The sequence below is a fragment of the Pan troglodytes genome, chromosome 8 (assembly GCF_028858775.2).
Source record: "Pan troglodytes isolate AG18354 chromosome 8, NHGRI_mPanTro3-v2.0_pri, whole genome shotgun sequence".
Classification (NCBI taxonomy): domain Eukaryota; kingdom Metazoa; phylum Chordata; class Mammalia; order Primates; family Hominidae; genus Pan; species Pan troglodytes.
The window spans coordinates 43,967,485-43,984,704 of NC_072406.2; the positions used below are offsets into that span (position 1 = coordinate 43,967,485).

The window sequence follows — 17,220 nt, forward strand, 5'->3', positions numbered from 1 at the left end:
AATGTTCCAGAAAAAAAGAAATGCCACAATGAATAAAACTGGCTAAGAAGAATGCTTCACATTCTTTTCCATGTGCATAATACTGTGGAAATTAGTAAATAGTCACAAACAAGTGATTCATATTCAGGGCGCAGCCTTTTTGACAGGAAAACAGTAATCAAGAGTTTGGGATTTGAAGATTTTTAAAAGGACACATGTCTGGTAAAGTGTGTCAGTTTGCCTGAGACAGTCCCAATTTACGGCCATTGTCCCAGTGTCCCACAAATTTACCATTTGTCCTGGATTTTTCATTTTCTAAAGATTTTTTTTAACGATAGCATTAAAATATGCTAAGACTTACTTGTACTTTTAGGCTCTGCCATAATCTCATTGAGCCATGTGTGAGATGCATGTGCAATGAAGCCAGTTGTCAATTTCACAACTTGCTTAAATCTTTAAGACACCTAGCAGTAACCCATTTCTAAATGTACTAAATGTACTGTAACTGATACTTCATTCTTAAAGACAGCACCCAGGCACCATGCAGAAAAAGTATACCTAGGCAGGAGCAGGTAGGGACAGCTAACTCCTCCAGTCTTGAATGAAGGTAGAAGAAATACTGAATACTGCTCCCTGCTCATGGCTAGCTTAAAGACACGGATTTAATGAAAGCAGACAGGACAGAGAAAGTGTTTTACGTATTATTCTCTAAAGCATGACTTTTCATCTAGATCCAATGACTTTTTTAAAAAATGCACTTAGTTCTGATTCTAAAGCGTCTCTTTTACATCATCAAAGTAAAGTGAAAACTGGTTGGCTCCATTAACAGAAAAACTCACAGTTAAATGTTGCCAGCTTTCTGTCAGCATCAGGAGATGTACCAACCAGAAAAATCAGTTAATTCCAATAATGGTTTGATGATTTCATCTAATTCATGAAACCAAAGTAAAGCTTTTGGAAGTTCATTCTGTAGAATATGAAACACTTGACATTGCTTTAATTGCTACTTAAAAATCAGTTTAGAAGTTCAACAACAAAGACAAAATTACCGTTGGTTCTCCTTATTCACAGTAGTTAAGTTCTATGAAGTCACCATGAACACTGAATTAGGGAATACCAAATTGTTTACTCATAAGGGAAATTCAGGGTTGGGTTCCTGAGAGCTCCTGAGAGCCTCTGATTACATTTTAATTAGCTGATCAAACATAACCTCATTTTATGTATATTTCTGTTTCAAGATACCTTATTAATATATAGTCATCCACTGCATGATGTGTCAGTCAACAACGGACTGCATATATGATGGAGGTGGTCCCATAAGATTATCAAGCTATATTTTCACTGTACATTTTCTATGTTTAGATAAATAAATATTTACTATTGTGTTACAATTGCCTACGAATTCAGTATAGTAACACACTGTACAGGTTTGTAGCCCAGGAACAAGAGGCTATACCAAATAGCCTACGTGTATAGTAAGCTATAGATTCATATCAGTACACTCTATGATATTTTCACAATGACAAAATCACCTAATGATACATTTCTCAGAATTTAACCCTGTTGTTAAGCAATGTATGGCTGTTCACTGTTGAGTCACTAACACTGAACTCATAGCCAACGGCACTATAAGTTTATCTATCACATGCATTTTCTCCTTAAGGCACATCACAGCCTTCTTGCACTTAGGCGCAATATACAGCACTTCAGTTCCACACTGGGTAGTCATTTTAAACACAGAAATCATAAGCCTAAAAAAGCAAAAATCATGGCACTATATAAACCACAAAAAGGAGACTTGTTTACCGTATGAGAGCTGAAGGAAATCAGCTTGTCAACTAGGAATGTGTTGAGCAATCCAAATTTTTCACCATTCTGTACCATTTGCAGTCATGCCCTCAGTTGAATGCCTAGTGTCATGAGTATTGATTTTGCAGTTACAAATAAATTTTATAGGTTCAGTATCCCTTACCCTGAAATGTTTGGGGTCGGAAGTGTTTTGAATTCAGAGTTTTTAAAAATTTTGAAACATTTGCATTATATACTTATTGAGTATCCCTAATCCAAAAATCTGAAATCCAAAATGCTCCCATGAGTATTTCATTTGCGCATGACCCTTGAGGATTGTGTTGAGCATCATGTTGGCACTCAAAAAGTTTAGGATTTTAGAGCATTTCTGATTTTAGATCAGAGATGCTCAATCTGTAGTAAGCAGACGAATTCATGAAAACAAAATCTGTGAATAATAAGGGTCAATTCTATTTGTTTTTACAGTGATAACACAATTACAAACCTTGGTTGAGTACAGCATCATAGAAAGAACAATGTTCTTACTAAATTTAAAAAATGGTGAAACAGATATAAACTTGGACTTGGCTGTGGTTCACATATAATTCACAACTGTGCCCAAAACTGCAATATATTACCAATCAAAATTGGGGGAAACATATTTCACAACTGAATCCACAAAAGATGTGACATTCTACCAATTAAAATTTACAAACGTTTATACACACACACAGGGTTAAAAAAATTGAACTAAGGCTGGTTGTGGTGGCTCACACCTGTAATCCCAACATTTTGGGAGGACGAGATGGGAGGATTGCTTGAGCTTGGGTGGTCAAGGCTGAAGTAAGTTGTGATCACACCACTGCACTTCAGCCTGGGCAACAGAGTACACCCCTGTCTCAAAAAAAAAAAAAAAAAAAACTAAAATATTTGTGACAAAGCTGATGCTGAATTAAAAAAAAAAAATTCCAGCATGATAGTCCATGTTTTCTTTTTGTTATCTATCTTAGAATTCTTTGAGGCTTAGACTTTGCAAAATCATCAACATAACGGATGATTTTCATTCAAACATTACATTCAAAGTCAGTTGAAAATAGCTATGGACTAAACGTTTGTGTCACCTTAAATTCTTATGCTGAAGCCCTAATACCCAATGTGATGGTATTCAGAGGTAGTGCCTTTAATTAGCGTTAGATTAGGTCATGTTGGTGGGGCCCTCCTGATGAGATTAATGCTGTTATAAAAAGAAACAGATCTCTCTCTCTCTCCCCACCCACCACCCCCCATCCAAGTGCACACACCCAGGAAGGGCCATGTGAGGACATAATGAGAAGATCAAACCAGGTCTGCAAACCAAGAAGCAGGCCCTCACCAGAAACTGATCTGCTGGTGCCTTGATCTTTGACTTTCCAGCCTTCCGAACCGGGAGAAATGAATTGTTGTTTAAGCCACCCAGTATGTCATATTTTGAGAGAGCAGCCCAAACTAAGACAGAAATCTTTTATTCAAGATTTAATTTTTATGGCGAACTTACTTTTTTACTTAAATAAGTTTATATTATGTACTAGAATAAAATGAACTTGAGAATGCCTACAATTTAGCAGCATCTAAATTTGGTTAAGATGTTTAAAAGATTTCCATAATAGACACAATTTATTTGACAAGTTTGTCATAAAAATTTTATTGAATAAAGGTGCTGTAAATCGAGTTTACTGTTTTTTTAATAGTAGCTTTGAAAATGTATGTGCTAGAATATTTACATATTAAACTATTACAAAATAAAATTTAATAGAATTTGCTTTGAACTTACCAGGTACCTCATTATCGACATAGAGATTACATTCTCAAATTTAAAAATCACAATTTATATAGAAAACAGTAACTTGAAAAAAATCAATAATTTCAAATGTAGCAATCACAAAATGCAACCTGAAAAAGACTACAATTTTATGAAGCAATTAAAGATAAAATACAACCGTATTTTTAAATTTTTTTTTCCAGGAAAATACAGAGAGCTGTATTCTGTGGAGCTCCTTAGTACTTTCTAATCTCCCTTATGTAGTATATTATTAGTCAGGGTTCTCCAGAGAAAGAGAGAGATAACAAGATTATAATTATTGTACCTAATAAATATATTAGTACAAATTATAGCTAAGAAACTAAATAATGTAAGCTTTTACTGAGAATTATATTTACGCTATTTTTAATGTTAAAACAGTTTTGCTTTAATGAATATAGCTATATGTTAATATGTTTTAGAAATAACTTTATTTTTAAAATAATTTCTTAATAGGACTATTTTATAGGTTCGCCAATATGATGAAACCAATTTGTCAGTCAAGCAATAAAATTATATAAGTTTACAGTTTTTTAGAAAGAATATCAATTTTGGCAATAAACAGTTAACCTAGATGTGACAGTTAATTTTATGAGTCACTTTGGATAGGTTATGATGGCCAGCTGTTTGGTATAACACTAATCTAGATGTTGTGTGAAGGTCTCTGTGGATGTAATTAACATTTATAATTAGTTGACTTGAAATAAAGCAGACTCCATACTGTGGTGGGCCTTATTCAATCAGATGAAGGCCTTAACAGCTAAGATAAAAGTTACCTGAAAAAGAGGCAAGTCTACATCAAGATGGTAACATAGAAATGCTGAGTTTCCAGCCTACTAGCCTATTTTGCAATTTTTACACTCAAGACCATTACCAACTCTTACTTAAGTATATAGCCTGCTGCTGTATTCTACATGTTTGATTTGCCAACTCCCAAAATCCTGTGAGCCAATTCCTTAAAATAAACTCTATATCTTTCTCTTGTTCTCTCTCTGTTTCTCTGGAGAACCCTGACTAATAATATACTGCGTAAGGGAGATTAGAAAGTATTTAAGGAGCTCCACCAAAAGGAAGCTGCTCCCTGATAAGAGTAGAGAGAAAGGGTTTTATTTTAAGAAACATGCAAGCAAAGAAGAATTAACATTAGCATTAACTTCTTTTAAAGAAGAACCGAATCCCAGATTCTATGGCCACATCTTCCTATACCAGAATGATACATAACCCAATAACCCTGACCCTTAGCTTTCAGAGAACAGGGACATATCTTACATCTCTTTGTATCCCCTTTCTAGCAGTGAGTGTGAGACAGAGAAGATGCTCTAAATGGTTGCTGAATAAACTAAAGTCTCAGAAGACATCTCCAGTGCTAAATGTGATTAAGCGGGCGAGAATGTATGCAAAAATATGGATTTTAATGTTTTGAGTAGTATTGTGGTGGTGTCATTCTGAGACTGTTGTGTGTGCACTATAGGATGAAAATAAATAATTGTAGGACTTTCCAGTTCTATAAGCACTCATATCCTTGAAAACAGAGGAAAGAGATACAGAAAGAAGATTTAAACACACTATCATCTCCACCATAGTCTCAAGTTTGAATTGGAAACACCAATATAAACTTATGAAATATTTTATCTTCAATATGTGCACATACTTCTGATCTCTGTCTACAGAAAGGGCTGAGAGAAAACATGATCACCCCTTAAACAGTAGGGCTTCTAAGAGAAATAGCTGAATCTAGGACTCAGGAGCTAAGTTTAAGAGGCTTCCATTGGCCAAAGATGGAATAATTTGAGCTTCAGTGATGGTAATACTTGAAATGGATTAACTAATACGTTAAATTCTAAAAGTTCATAATAATATTCTTAAAAAACTGGTCACCTTTAAGAGATGATAGAGAACCAATTCATTATCTTAAAAAATATATCAAAGGGAAAAAATCAAGAATTTGTTACCTGTCTTTTGAGAACTCTGGGTAACTGAATAAGAGATAAGGACATGTATCTCTTTATAAAAATATTCCAATGAATAAATAAAAAAATAAAAAGAATTAGAATGTTACTATTTTTCAAACCTTAATGAACAAACAGATACAAATAATATGCATAAATAGCTGCTAAGATCACAAAAAAAGATGCAACCAAACATTGACAGTAGGTTATCCAGACCAGCAGCCTCAGCCTCACTCAGATACTTGCCAGAAATACAAACCCTCAGGTCCAACCTCCAATCTCCTGAATCAGAAGGTTTGGGCATAGGACCCAGTAATCTGCGTTTTATTATTACAAGCCCACCAGGTGATTCAGAGGTATCCTAAACTTCATTAAATTCTATGTATAGAACTGCCAAAGGAATCAAATCTGAGTCTGATCCAGTTCATGGACAGCTGCCAATTTATAGGAATTATAGAGGTCAGAGAAACGTGTGGATCTACACCACAAATACGCACACATTAAAATCCAGAATGTGGGAAATTCTACAGATCAAACCTCCCAGGTTCTTCAACAGGTAAACTGTATGGAACTTAAAGGGATGGAGAAGGAACGTAAAGATTAAGAATCTATAAAGTAACCTGTAGAGATTAAGAGAGATTGAAGATATATCTTTTTTTTTTTTAATGAGCAAAACCAGGAGACAACTTCCAGAATGGAGGAATGAAGAGTGCCATAGAATTTCTCCCCAACAAAAACAATTTAACTGGAAAAAAAATTGTTTAAAACAACCACTTAAACTGGAAATTGTTTGAAGAGTATATAATAAATGGAGAAACATGCATTCAAGAAAATATTCTAAATCTTGTTAAGAGCCTGTCAGTGGCATTTGAGCCATGACCTGCTCCCACCTTACCTCCCCTGCACCTCCAAGCTCTGACTTATGTCTTAGTCTGTTTTACTTACTCAAGAGCTCTAGTCCAGAAGGTCCGGTCAAGAATATGGGGGCTCCTTTTCCCCTCAGCTCCCAAGCTGGGGCTGCATTTTCACCCTGGTAGAACAAGCCACTGGCACTGTTCATTTTCCCTAGCCCTCTATGGTAGAGTCTCTATTCTGTAGAGGCACAGCTGAGAGGGCCAGGGCTTCCTTACTCTAGCCAGCCCTCATTTGTGGGGCAAAAGTTCTACTCTAGGTGCAGCAGGCTGAAAACACTGGGCTTCTATCACTCCTGGATCAACTTGCTGGTGGGGCAAAGGTTCCATATCCATAGGGGCAAGCCAAGAAGACAAGTGGCTAATGCCCATGCTCCCAACACCCTTTTATAGCAGGGGTGTCACTCTGGAAGAAGTGAGTCACTATTCCTGCCCCCAGTTTCTGTGCAGTGGTGCAAGGTTCTACCTGTGGGGAGATGCAGACTGGAGACAGCAGCCCTTAAGGACAAAAAGTTCCTCTGCTCTGTCTGAGGGAATTGACATTATTTGCAAGAGAGCTTGGAGAACTGAATGCCTAAGTACAATATCAAAAACAATGAAGAACTTTGTGGAGAGCAGTTAAGAAGGTGCTCATGGCTCCAGGATACAAGCAGCAACCAACAAATTAGGACTATCAGAAGTTTAACAGAACTAGAAAAAGAGACAGCCAGCTCACAGTAAACACAGAGGTCAGGAAGGCTGTGCCCAAGTGGGAGGCTGCATCCACTTGAGCAATCAGAGCTTGATATGGGCACAAGCCACACAGATCAATTAAAAAAGGAAGCTTCACTGTCACTCGGGGGCTGAAGTATAATCTCTGATCAAACAGTGGCTGAACAATAAGCTCTTCTGCCCCAAGATCAACTCCTAGGAAGCCAGGCTTTAATATGAAAGTATCCCTGGCAGTTTACTAGACTGTGGGCATGCTCAAGGCTTGCTTCGCTCAGGAGTGACTGGGAATGAATAATCCAAGCTACTAATCTATGGCTGAACATGGGGCAAAACAAACTTCTTGCCATCTGCAAGACCCTTGCCAGATGTTAGTACCTTACTCTTGGACTTCCCAGCCTGTACACTGTAAGAAATAAATTTATTTTTTGGTATTCTGTTATAGCAACAGAAACAGACTGAGATATAAAATTGGTACCAAGACGTAGGATTTTTGCTATAATATCTGAAAATGCAGAAGTGGCTTTGGAACTGGGTAACAGGTAGAAGCTGGAAGACTGTGGAGGAGCCGGATAGAAAAAAACCTGCATTGCCATAAATGGAGCATTAAGGGTGATTCTGGTGAAGGTTCTGAAGATGACTAGAGAAACTCTGAATCTTCTTTTTTTTTTTTTTTTTTAAGACAGTCTTGCTCTGTCGCCCAAGTTGGAGTGCAATGGTGCAATCTCAGCTCACTGCAACCTCTACCTTCCAGGTTCAAGTGATTCTCCTGCCTCAGCCTCCCAAGTAGCTGGGATTACAGGCATGCGCCACCAAGCCCCACTAATTTTTGTATTTTTATTAGAGGAGGGGTTCTGCCATGTTGGCCAGGCTGGTCTCAAACACCAAACCTCAGGTGATCTGCCTGCCTCGGCCTCCCACAGTGCAGGGATTACAGGCGTGAGCCACCGTGCCCAGCCTGAATCTTCTTAGAGATTACTTAAGTGCTCATGACCAGAATGTTGATAGAAATATGTAAAGGTCATTCTGAAGAGGCCTCAGATGGAAATGAGGAGCAAGGTACTAGAACTTGGAATAAAGGCCACACTTGTCACAAAGCAGCAAACAGCCTGACATGCCTCAAGGCTATGTCCATGCCCTAGGGGTTTGTGGAATGCTGGACTTGAGAGTGATGAACTAGCATATCGAGTGGAAGAAATTTCTAGCAGCAAAACATTCAAGATACTGTGTGGTTACTTTTTGCTACTTACAGTGAGATTTGGGAGCAAAGGGATGACAAAGAATTTATAATCAAATGAAAAGCAAAGTGGAAAGATTTGGAAAACTCTCCTCAGGCTGGCTATGTAGAATTTAAAAAGCTTGTTTAGGAAAGGAAACCAAGAATGTGGCCTAGCAACCATTTGCTAAAGAGATTCATATTGATACAAGGGACCCAGAGGCTATTCATCAGGACAATTAGAGAAAGACTCCAAAAGGCATTTCACACATCTTCAAAGCTGCTCCTCCCATCAGAGGCCCAGAGGCCTAGGAGTGCAGAATGGTTTTGTGGGAGCCCATGGCATCCATGGCATTCTGCACAGCCCGCTGTCCAGGACTGCCTCAGGACTCTGCTCCCTGCACCCCACAGCAATGCTCTGTGGCTGCCCCAGTCACGACCCAAGTAGCAGCAAGTGTGGCTCAACTCACCACTCTGGAAGGCACAAGCTATAAATTTTGGTGGCATCCACAAGGTGCTAATTCTGCAGCTGTACAGAATGTAACAGAAGTGGGGCTATGGTAGTTTCACCTAGATTTCAAAGGATATACCAAAAAGACTGGTGCCCTGGCAGAGACTTGTCAACAAGGGTAGACCCATTGCTGAAAGCCCCTACTAGGGCAATGCCTAGTGCAGCCAGAAGCAAGGCCACAGCAGAGTCCCCACTAAAGTAATGCCTAATGAAGCTGTGGGAGCAGGAATGCTGCTGAGACCCCAGAACTATACCACCAGCATGCAGGTCCAACCTGCGAAAGCCACAGGCACCCAACTGTAACCTATAAGGGCTGACATATGGACTGAGCATAGTAAAGCCACGGGGGTGGAACCACTTGAGGCCTTGGAGGCCCAACCCTGCACCTGTGTGCCCAGGATGCAGGACATGGAGTCAAAGGAGATTATTCTCCAGCTGTAAGATGTAATGCTGTTTTCCTTGTTGGGTTTTCGTTTTACATGGGATCTGTTACTCCTTAATTTTTTCCTGTTCCTCCCTTTTGGAATGGCAATGTCTGTCCTACGCCTGCTCCACCACTATATTTTGGAAGTAGGTAACTTGTTTGATTTAACAGGCTCACAGCTGAAAAGAGTCTGCCTGAAGGCAAATTACACCATGTGTCTCACTCAAATCTGATTTACATGAGACTTGGAACTTTGGGCTTTTGAATGCATGATAGAATGAATGAAGACTCTGGAGCTACTGGGATGGAATGAATGTATTTTTAAACACCAGAAGGACATAAATTTTGGGCGCCCAGGGTGGAATGCTATGGTTTAAATGTGTTCTCCAAAGGTTCACTGTATTGGAAACTTGGTCCTGAATGCAGAAGTATTGAGAAGTAGTACTTTTAAGAGGTGACTGGGTCATGAGGGTTCTGCTCTCATGAATGGAATAGTAGATTAATAAGTTACTGGATTAATGGGTTATCACACAGGTAGGTTAGCTATCACAAGAGTGCATCTGTTTATAAAATCCAGTTTTGTTCTCACTCATGTGCCCTCTCAGCATGCGATGCTCTGTGCCACCTTGGGACTCTGTAGAGAATTCCCACCAGCAAGAAGGCCCTCACCAGAGGCTCGCACCATGCTCTTGGACTTCTCAGCTTCCAGAACCATAAGAAATAAATTTCTTTTCCTTATTGGTATTGGTCTTTGGTATTCTGTTACAGTAACAGAAAATGGACTAAAACAGATGCCATTAGGAGAAAAAAGAGGCAGAAATAATACTTAAAGAAATAATGAGGCTAGGCATGGTGGCTCACATCTGTACCTCCAGCATCTTGGGAGGCCGAGGTGGGAGGATTGCTTGAGCCCAGGAATTTGATACCAGCCTAGGAAACATGGTGAGACCCTGTCTCTATAAAAAATATTAAAAATTAACCAGGCAGGGTGAAACACACCTGTAGTTCCAGCTACTCAGGAGGCTGAGGTGGGAGGACTGCTTAAGCCTGCAGTGAGGTAGAGCCTGCAGTGAGCTGAGATCATGCCACTATACTCCAGCCTGGGTGAGAGAGTGAGACCCTGTCTCAGAGAGAGGAAAAAAAAATAATGAATTAAAAAGAACAAAAAATACATAAATAATGGTTGAAATCTTTCCAAATTTGATAAAAGAAAAAGAAATATGAATCTACACATCCCCCAAGGAGCTCAACAAATTCTAAATAGGATACATACAAAGAGATATACTTCCAGACACATTACAGGCAAAATCTTGAGAGCCAAAGACAAGGAGAAAATCTTGAAAGCAGCAAGAGCAAAATGACCAGACAAGTACAAAGCAGCCCCCAATACGATTAACAGCTGACTTCTCATTAGAAACAAGGGAGGCCAGAAAGCAATGGAATTAAATATTCAAAGTACTAAAGTAAAATACTGTGAATTATGACTCTAATATCCAGCAATACTGTATTTTTAAAATAAAGGTCAAATTAAGGCATCCCCAGAAAAATAAAGACAGAAAATTTGTTGCTAGAATATCTGTTTTACAAGAAATACTAAAGGAAATTCTTCAGGCTAAAAGCAAGTAACACCAAACAGTAATTGGAAGCCCCAAAAAACAAAGCATGCCAGTAAAGGAAATTACGTACATTATTGCAAAAGACACTGTAATTGCATATTTCTTCCCCTTTCTTCTCTTAACTGATTTAAAGAATAATTCAATAAAACACTGTAGCTATAATTTTATTATTGGGCTAACAACATTTACTGCTATACATTTAGACAATAACAGCACAAAAGAAGCAGGTGAGAACAAAGTTCTTCGGGAGTAAGAAAATGACCCCAGAGCTAACTCAAATATGCAGAAATATGTAAAGAAAATAAAAAATAGAGAGGTCAATACAACTAACTATAAATACGTACTTGCTCTCCCTTGTCTCAGCTTCTTCAAAAGACATAAAGTAAAAATTACAACAGTGTGTTGTTGGGTTTGACATAATAGGTACATCAATAATAGCAAAAAAAGTTGGGGAAGGAAATGGAGCTAACAGAGGAAGTCTATTTTGCTGAAAGTAAGTATAAATCAGAAGTGAAATTCTTATAAATCGGGATGTACACTGTAAACCCTGGAGCAACCACTAAGAAAATAACTCAAAATATATATTTTAAAAAGTAGCAAAGGAATTAAAGCATCACACTACAATATATCTACTTAATTCAAAAGAAGGCAAGAAAGGAAAGAACAAAAAAGACCTGAGACCTATAGAAAACAAAATTCGTAACTGCAGACAAAAATCCAACTATATCAGTAATCACATTAAATGTGAACAGATGAAGCAATCTAATCAAAAGAAAGATCATCAGGCTGTATTTTTATAAAAGAAAAAGAACAAAGATCCCAACTATATAAAATCTACAGAAGACACATTTTAGGTTCAATCATACAAATAGGTTGAAAGTAAAAGCTATACCATACAAACAGTAAACATAAAAGAATCAGGCAAAATACATTTTAAAGCAAGAATATATTACTAGAAATAAAGAGAAACACTTCATAATGACAGAAGGGTCAATCCATCAGGAAGGTATAACAATTAGAAGCATATATGCACTTAACAAGAGAAGGAAGAAAAGACAGTCGAAGGGATACACAATTGAAAAATAATAATTGGAGACTTCCCTCTTTCAATACTAGATAAAACCACCAGGAAGAAAATCAACAAGAATACAGAAGATTTGAACAACACTGTAAGACAACTAGACCTACAGACAACTATATAACACTCCACCCAACAAGGCAATATGCATTATTAAGTGCACATGAAACATTTTCCAAAAGAGACCATATGCTAGGCCATAAACAACCTTCAATAATTTAAAGAGATTAACCACACAAAGAATGTTCTCTGAAACAATGGAATGCAATTAGAATACAAATCAGTAACAGAAGGAATTTTAGGAAATTCACAAAGATGGGAGGGAACCACACTCCTAAATAACCAATGGGTCAAAGAAATCAGAGAGAAAATTAGAAAATACCTTGAGATTAGTGAGAACTAAAACTCAACATACCAAAATTTATTGGATACAGCTAAAGAAAATAATACCCAGAAAGACATTTGTAGCTATAAATGCCTATATTAAAAAAGAAAGATCTCAAGTGGATAATCTAATCTTCCACCTTAAGACAGAACCTACAAAAAGAAAAGCAAACTAAACCTAAGCAAGCAGACGGAAGGAAATAATAAAGAATAATGTACAAACAAATGAAACAGAGAATAGAAAATCCAGAAAACAAAGACACTGGCAAAGGATTTGGGAATCAGGTGGTTATTGTTGTTGATAGAAAGGAAGGTTCTTATTAGGAGGAACAAAATCCAGATTGCAAGGAATTTAAGGAATAAATGGGAGGGGAAAAAAATGAAGGCAGCATATGCAGACTCTTCTTTCAATAAGCTTGAAGAAAAAGAATGAGAAGACTGAAAATGAACGCAAAAAGAAATTATTAACAAAGTCTTCTAAGAGGCAGAAAGGAATTAAGGCTCTAGGCAAATAAATTGGCCTTGGAAGATACGGCAGACACTAGTGGTTGCCTACCTAGTCTTCCCTTCTTTCCGAATAACAAAATCCTATTTTCTTTTTTTTTTTTTTACCTTGGGAGGAGTGAAGGGCCATGAATCTTGACTAGTCTAAGCCAAACATAGGACTTCCGTACCCCTCACCACTGACTGGCTTAGAAACGGGTATAGGATGCAATTTTAGCTAATGAGGTCATGTTTTCTAGGAGGCTTCTAAGAAAGTTTTCTTCATTTTAAAAAAAGACATAAGAGAGACACCTTCTTTTCTTACAGTCATGGGTGCTTTGATATGAGTATGTCATTCTTGGAGTTAAAGCTGCCATCTTGAGATGAGGAGGGGAAAAGTCTGAAGACAAAAGCCAACTTATCAGGATGGTAGAATGAAAAGACAGAGCCAGAGAGTCTGATGATACGAGTTAGCTGCTATATAAGCCAACTAAAAAAACATCTTTCTTCCAGATTTCTAGTTATATGAGATAATAAAATGCAGTTATTACATACGATACTTTCAGTTGGGTCTCTGTCACTTACCAGCTGAAAGCATTCTAACTGATATAGAAAGAAAGATACTTTCACAAGACAGATGTGGATGAAATTAACTTTGCATGTTGGAGATAAGGGAATTTGAGAGTTTCAGCCTAAAGTTTCATTTATTAAAGAAAATGAAACTCATATAGATCCATTTTACAAAGGGAGTGACCTTAACAGCTGCTGTTTCTTGCTTTAAAATATCAAGTATTGGCTGGGCGCAGTGGCTCATGCCTCTAATCCCAGCACTTTGGGAGGCCGAGGCGGGTGGATCATGAGGTCAGGAGTTTGAGACCATCCTGGCTAACACAGTGAAACCCCGTCTCTACTAAGAAAAATACAAAAAATTAGCCGGGCATGGTGGCGGGCCCCTGTAGTCCCAGCTACTCAGGAGGCTGAGGCAGGAGAACGGCGTGAACCCGAGAGGCGGAGCTTGCAATGAGCCGAGATCACGCCCCTGCACTCCAGCCTGGGTGACAGAGAGAGACTGTCTCAAAAAAAAAAAAAAAAAAAAAATCAAGTATTACTAATGATAACAATAGCTAGTAATGAAGACGATTATGATCATAAGCTCACGGTTATTAAAGTATTTTTAAAGCTAGGTATTTTATCCTTTATTGTTTACCTTCTGCATTCTATTTGACTTCAACAGTGAAAACACACCGATCTCTTTTACTTTCTGTTTATAACAATTTTCATGGCAGTTTCACTTTTCATACTTTCATGGTATATAACACAGTATACCACGATATAGTTTACAGAGGGAATCCTTAACTTTGAAGAACAAACACTTTGAAAACTAAACAATTTATAAAAAGATTTCTCTATTTCCATACACTTTCTGAATCTGGTCAAGAAAATATAACAACATTTCAACTGCATCTGTGCAATGATAGCTTTGATTCATATCAGAAGATGGAAAATCAACACTGTAGCCACATAGATACATACCAGAGAAAGCACACTTTTAACAGAAAGAACAAAAAACACTAGAATTGTGCTCTTATCCAAGCGGTTCCCAAATGGAAAAAAAAAATCTGAAAGTTAAGTTGTAAGACAGCTTTTGAAGCCCAAAACATTTTTCCTATAGAAACAACATTACTATGAGTCATGTCATTACTAGGCCAGTCCATAAAAGCCTTGTAAAACCATATGCATAAGACTGTTGTTTGAACTATACCAAAGTAGAATAACAGTTTTTCCTTGGGAAAATACATCATTTTCTCCCTCTTCTCTCTACTAAGTCCCAGAGGAGTGGGCCTCACCAGGGGCTCTGTTCACCTCTCGGAGCTCAGCAGTCATCTCCCTCACTCTGACACTCCATGGTGAGCCACACTGAACTTCTCCAACCTGCGGGGCCTCTCCACTCCAAGTCATTACTGTTATGACCTTCCCTTCTTCTTCTTGTAGGTCACCACCACTCAGCCTTCTGGTCTCAGCTTAATGCTACTTCCTCAGGAAGGCCATCCCTTGTCTCCACACTGAGTCATGTGTTCCTGATGTGTGTGCTCTCACATCACACTATACTTTCCTAACACAGCATTTGTCAATCTCCCCCATAAGCTCCACTGTTTCAGGGATTCATTTCATTTGCTATTAATGTTAAGGTCAGAAAACTGCCTGGCATTTTGACGATTCTTTACACATATTTATTTATATGAATGATTTCTCATAAGATACTTTAATCATTTTTAACTTGATCTATGGTCATTACCAAGGAAAAGGGGGGTTTTCCAAAGAAGACTTCTCCTCCCCTCAATTTACACCTAGAGATTGTTCATAGGGAGGAAGCTACCTATCCAATTTCTTTCCCATTGCTGGTTTATAGTCACTTAAATGGACATTAAAATTTTAGCAAATAGGTATATTTTCTTTATTTGTCTTTTTAGAAGATGAGGCCTTTGAATGATGAAGGAATAGGTATATTTTCTAATATTAACTTTATCTCTTTTTTGTAGGTCATGTCACTCATTCTCATGACTTTTATGTCAGCAACGAAATGCTTATTCCCAAATTTGTATCTCTATGCTTGATTTTTCTCTCAAGCTTAGAATCCAAACTTTCAGCTGTCTACAATTTTTATACCTGAATGTCCCACAAAAACTTCACCCCATCCCCCTGCCCAAGCTTTCTTTTCTCTGGTATTCCCCATTTCAGGTATTTCAGATAATGACATCACCATCTAGCCAGCAGAGTCTCACACCCACGTTATCTCGTCCTTGTTAATTATTCACTGGACCATGGCCTAACAGTGTTGGCATCACTTGGGAGCAGAATCTGAGGCCCCACTGCCAGACCTATTGAATCAAAATCTACCTTTTAACAAAATCCCTAGACAATTCACATGCACATTAAAATCTGAGAAACACTGATGTATAATTCCTTTTTCTCTCTACCCCCACAAAACTCTGATACCAAGTCTACAGAGGCAAATATATTCCCTCCCATCCATTTCTGTTATCATGGCCCTGATTAAGCCATCACTTCCTGTGGTGATGTGGAACACTGCAATGGCTTCTTAGCTGACCTCATTCCTGTAGCCCACTGTTCACCCAGACTTTTAGAAGGGACACTCTGATGTACAGCTATGAGAGGGTATATGGTTGGCTGGCCAGAACTGTGCATAATGTAAAGCCTGTCCTATCTATGTTGCAATTTAAAATCTGGGGATGCTCACAAAATTGTCACATAGAAAAGCATGCAAAAAAAAAAAAAAAACTTTTCTTGTGTTTCCTTGTTATAATCACTGATCTCAATTTTCTTTCCAAATACAAACCTAATCATGTCATATCCCTCTCCAAAATCTTTTAGTGGCTTCTGAAGACATCATGTATTTCTACACTTCTACCTTTCTGTTCATGCTTTTCCCCTTTTCTCCTATCCATCTTGCAAAAATCTTGCCCATCTTCTAAAGTCCTGTTCGAGAGTTATCTTACCAGAGAACAGTTATCTCATCTCACCAGCCCTCTAAGAAATAACTGCTTCTCCATTTACTCTACAACCCACTGCACTCTGTTCAATACACGATTACAACACTCATCTTGCTGTATGAAAGGCCCATGGATGTCTGTCTTTCCTGTCAGACAAGGACTTCCTTAAAGGAATTCTGTATTTCAGTCATTGGCAGATGGTAGATACTCAAAAAATGTTTTAAAAAAACAACTACCATTTATATTTGACGTTATTAAAAGCTGTAGAACTTATCACTGATAATGTGAATGTATTTACAAACTATAAAATACTAAGTACCATATCTTTCAAGTTATATGCACCCAGGCACAGTAAAAGCTCAAAAAATGCTTGGGGACCTAATTCAGTTACATAAATGCAGCTATCCTTAAAAGCCCACATTGTGGGGAGGCCCACCCTATTTCCTGAGAGTTCAATCAGATAATTGGACAGGACACACAGAGGTTAATTTCTGATGAGAAGAGAGGGAGGTCAAGTGTGCCAACTGATTTTAAAAATTATATATTGTATCATAAAGATTTTAATAAAGAAATAAAAGTTTGTTACCTATAACTTTAAAATATTTAAAAATTCATTTTCTGCATATTACCTTTCTAAAGCAGTTGAAATTACACTAAACATATCATTCTGTATTTGGTTACAAAATTTTGCCATAAGTTACACTTATAATTGCACTTTAGTGATCATGTTATTCCATCACCCTAACATATTGTAGTTCATTAAAACATTCACCAAAGTCCAATAATTTAGTTCAATAGTTATTGAATAATTACTTGTATACCAG

At 37.7% G+C, this 17,220-nt stretch overlaps 1 protein-coding gene across 16 annotated transcripts in view; it reads right to left on the reverse strand.

Moving 5' to 3' along the window:
* Positions 1-17,220, reverse strand: part of ZNF438 (zinc finger protein 438) — a 186,920-nt gene that overhangs the window by 139,492 nt on the left and 30,208 nt on the right. Inside the window, exon 1 of one of the 16 annotated variants that reach the window (XM_054660931.2) lies at positions 14,732-14,914. The exons of the other annotated variants lie outside the window; for them this stretch is intronic. The gene's annotated coding sequence lies outside the window, so the exon portion shown is untranslated. Of the gene's footprint in view, positions 1-14,731; positions 14,915-17,220 lie in introns of those variants that run through there. 16 annotated transcript variants of the gene reach the window in all.